Here is a 4,689-nt window from a genome sequence, read left to right on the forward strand (position 1 = left end):
CACCCATAAGGAAGGGGAAGGGGGAGGGGGATGTTTGCCCGGAGACCGGGAAGGGGAATGACACTCGAAATGTATATAAGAAATACTCAAGTTAATAAAAAAAAAAAAAAAAAAAAAAAAAGAGCTTGAAAGGGTTCGAGACCACATATGAACAACAATGCCAACCAACCAGAGCTTCCAGGGACCAAGCCACTTCCCAAAGACTGTACATGGACTGACCCTGGGCTCCAACTTCATAGGTAGCAATGAATGGCCTAGTAAGAGCACCAGTGGAAGGGGAAGCCCTTGGTCCTGCCAAGACTGAACCCCGAGTGAACATAATTGTTGGGGGGAGGGCGGTAATGGGTGGAGGATTGGTAGGGGAACACCCATATAGAGGGGGAGGGGGAGGGTTAGGGGGATGTTTGCCCAGAAATCGGGAAAGGGAATAGCACTTGAAATGTAAATAAATACTCAAGTTAATAAAAAAAAGGAAAAAAGAGAATATATATATATTACATTAATTGCCTATATATTTTGTGTATGTAGATGAACGTAATATATAAATATTTTTACATATAAACATGTTTATGATACATATATATATATTTATTTATATAAAGGATATAATCATATATTTATGTTTCTGTTTTTAACAAGGCATATTACATACTGTAGCATATTAAGTATTATATATTATGTACCGATATATGTAAATCACAGAATACTTACTTTACAAAATTTTAGTGATTTCTTTTGCTAAGAGACTGATAAGAACAAGGAATTTTATTTAAATACGTCTTATAGTCAGTCCGACATGATATTTATGAGGTATAATTTTGTTCTATTTCAATATCAAAGGCAGGAATTATCTAAATATCAGAGAATGTCTGTGCCTGATTAGCTGGTGTCAAGTGAAGGGGAAAACACCACTTAGTTTGATGTCATGATGTCCTGGCTGTGATCCTGACACTGTATAATTGGAGAAAGGATTTGAGCAACATGCATTTATGTCCTCTGCCTTCCGGTTATAGATACACTGCTTTAATTCCTGTTGTTTTAGTTTATATATCATGGTATATTGTAAACTGAAACTATGAGCCAAAATAGACCATTTTCCCTTAAGTTCCTTTTATCAGAAATGTTTTTATAGCAAGAGGAAGCAAATAAAACAGCATGTTAGATTTTATTCCTGTGTATGTATGTGGCAAAAAGACCATTGCTTAGGAATTACAATTAGTAATGATTCTTCATCAATGAGTAGAGAAATGTTCTAAGACACAGGAGCATTCTTAGAATATTTTATGGAGCATCATTGACATTACTCTAATTTAATTCCTCCCCTCATTATTGGGAATCTTGCTGAGTAAATTTTATATTTGCCCTAGAACTGGAGAGAAATAGGCTATATTAAACTGAAAGTTTGCCCTCTTCCACAGAGACCTGTAGGATAGTTATGTGTGCAACTTAAAGTATAAAATACTTTTGCTCATGAAGATGTTACTGATATTGTTTATACCAAATAGAAGAGTTTGGAGGAAAATATATTTCTGATTTGCTCAGTTATTATACACATTGCTTTCCTTGGGAGCCAGAAGTATTTCTTTGTTTTTTTATTCCATTGAAATATCATTAGAGGGAATTGTTTGCTTACATTTCTTATCATCTTTTATAATAAAATACACATATGTAATACAGTTACTAACTCAAATACAGTGCAGATCTGTGTGTTCTCATCCTTAGAACTCCTACTAATAAGTAGGGTTTCAGATTGTTTTATCTTTAGTAAATCAGAATGATATGTTGTCATCTTCAATAGTTCATAATTAAAATTATCTTAATATGACATTTACATATATGCATATCAGTCCCTTCATTTACACATAGAAAATGAGATAAATTAAATGCATATATAGAAAACAATATTTCTATCTCTTATAGCACTTATGAAAATAAACTGTAGTTGTCATATTGATTTTTAAGTCATTTAAGCTTCTCACATATTTTTGTTGGATATGTATGTGATGTTGGGATTGAACCTAGAGCATTATGCATGCTAGACAAGTATGTTCTACTACTAATCTATGATCCAACTCCTTTTCTTTAGTATTCTTTCCCATCCTCCCCACCCCCCACCCCCGCCACCTCTTCCTCTCCCTCCCTCACTCTGGGCTCTCTCTCTCTCTCTCTCTCTCTCTCTCTCTCTCTCTCTCTCTCTTCCTTGCATTCGCTCAATGGTGAAACTGATTGTATATAATTATCTTTATTCTGATACTAAAATCAAGTTCCCTAATTGGTTCTTGCTTGTCAATAAAGATGGCAGGGATTAAATTCCTGGAGTCAATTGCTGGGCAGAAAGATGCAACAATTGTGAAGGCCTCAGGGCACCTATGGCCTCCAGTTTTGGAGCCAGATTGCAAGGGATTTTGGCATCAGTTTGCTGATACTAACCACTAAACTAGGGCAGTGGGTGGGGTGGAGATAATAAATTACTAGGAGTACAGTGGTCCAGGTGGGAGTTATCTGCTCCCAGTTTAATTGTGCCTAGCAGACAAGTTCTAAAGTAATAAAGCGTCTGGATGTCTTTTGTGTGCCTTTTCAAGAGTTTGGTAGTGGGCTGTTAACATGACCTATTCTAAAACAAAGGTGGATACCACGAGAGCGGCCAACCCAGGAATGCTGGGTGGGACAAAAGGGAGCCTGAGGGGCTGGTTCTGCAGCTGAACAAAGGAGCAGTTCTGAGGACAAGGAAGATAAGGCAGTGTTAAGACTATGTCCAACAGTTATCACTTAAAGTTGCAAGCCAGATAAACCCTTTCCTCTCCTAGGTTTCTGTTGATCAGAGTGATTTATCACAGCAGTAGAAAAAAAAATGAAAGAAAATTCAACACAAGTATGTTTAAAATGTAATCTTGAAATTAGTAAATTTCACATATAATTTGTACCCTTATAATTTATTATTCTTCAAAGAAAGGTTAACATTTTGTTTGATTTGGTGAACAAAACCATAATTCCCAAAACTGGAAGCAGAAATTGTGTCTTACAAGTTTCAGATAACCTTATTCTACATAGTGAGCTTCTCTCTCTCTCTCTCTCTCTCTCTCTCTCTCTCTCTCTCTCTCTCTGTCTCTCTTTCCCCCCCTGTCTCTCTCTCTCGTCTGTCTCCCTCACTCCCTCCATCATTTTCACCCCTCTCTCTATTATCACTTTTATCAATAAAAATCAAGACAGGTAGCCGTGCTGACAGGCCATTCTGATTTTTTTTTCCAAGCTTTGTTCCACGTGCCTCTAGACTGTATAAAGTTGGCAATCAGCTCTAGCTAGGACAATTTCTTTAGGGTGTATCTATATTTTTTCCATATAGTTTTAAGACTTAAAGTTTTGTGTCCGGTCATAATTAGGAATGGTAGATAGAAAGTGTAAACTCACAATGCCCATAATCTACTCACCATTTCTTATTAGGTGGTACAATCCCCTTGTTTGGTATGACATTTACTCTGTGTAGTAGCTCTTAAGGAATTTTCCAGAAGTCTAATTGTTTAGCTGTTTCTATGGCACTGAAACATCCATTTTTAGAGAAAGACTCTTAGCATTCAAGAATTGAACAAAACAAGTGTCAGAGAACAAACTAACTTAGGGCAAATCTAAGCTACTAAAACTTGTAATGTTTACAGAGTCCCTCTCCAAGATTATATCAAAACTAAATATTTTCTTTCGAAAGTTGGCACTGAGTGATGGAGCTGCCTATAGGCTGCCTGAAATTTTTGCTGAGAAGTCCAACAGTGCAGCTCTCCCCAGCTTGATTAGGTTTACTATTGATGTAACTGCATTTTCGTGAACCATGCTCAAGTAAGTTATGCCTCAGCTATGCTCTTCAAGAACTCATTGGTTTGCCAAGGTGAGCATTGGAGGAATTTCCCCTTGGTTTGCTGACTTTGACCTAGACTAATTAGTTTTTGTTATATCTCCCCTTAGATGTTTAATTTAATAAGCTTGTCAGTGGATTCTAGCCACTTTTATAAGAGTAAACACACTAGAGTAGTTACAAACTTATTGTCAGTACAGTTGGATTCTGACTCAGTTGCTGAAATTCTAAGGTTGACACTGAAATCCTCTAATGGAATTTTTCATTCAGTCCTTTCCTCAATTGCCTTCTTTACCTTCTTCTTTCATGTCCTTCCTTCAACTAAACTAATGTCTTCAATATTTCTTGCATAAACAAAATGGGGATCATCCTCCTTCCATTTCTCTAATGGCTTCACCACTTCCCTTTCTATCACCCATAAGTGCTGCAAATGTTAAATAGTCAAGCAGATATTACAAAATATAGATTGTAGTTTGGATGTGAAATCCTCCTCATAGATCTGTGTTTGAACACTTGTTTCCCAATTGGTGGCACTTCTGTGAAGATTGTAAAATTTTAAGTTTCATTCTGGGCAATCGATGACATTTTGGTTTGTCCCTACTACCTGTGGCCTCTGATGTTTTACTGTTGATGTACTAAGACTAACAGGTCATCTGCATCTACCACCTTGCTGCTCATGACTGAAGGTATCTTCTCAAACTCTATGCCAAAATATTTCCCTTTTCTGAAGTTGCTTTTTTTGTCAGGGATTTCTATGTAGAAATGGTAAAGTTAACTAATGCAAGAATTCAATTCTTCAAAAAAGCAAACTAATATATTGTCACTTATGGTTTCAAAGCTGAAGT

This window comes from Rattus norvegicus, chromosome 13 (genome assembly GCF_021556685.1).
Source record: "Rattus norvegicus strain SHRSP/BbbUtx chromosome 13, alternate assembly SHRSP_T2T, whole genome shotgun sequence".
Lineage (NCBI taxonomy): Eukaryota > Metazoa > Chordata > Mammalia > Rodentia > Muridae > Rattus > Rattus norvegicus.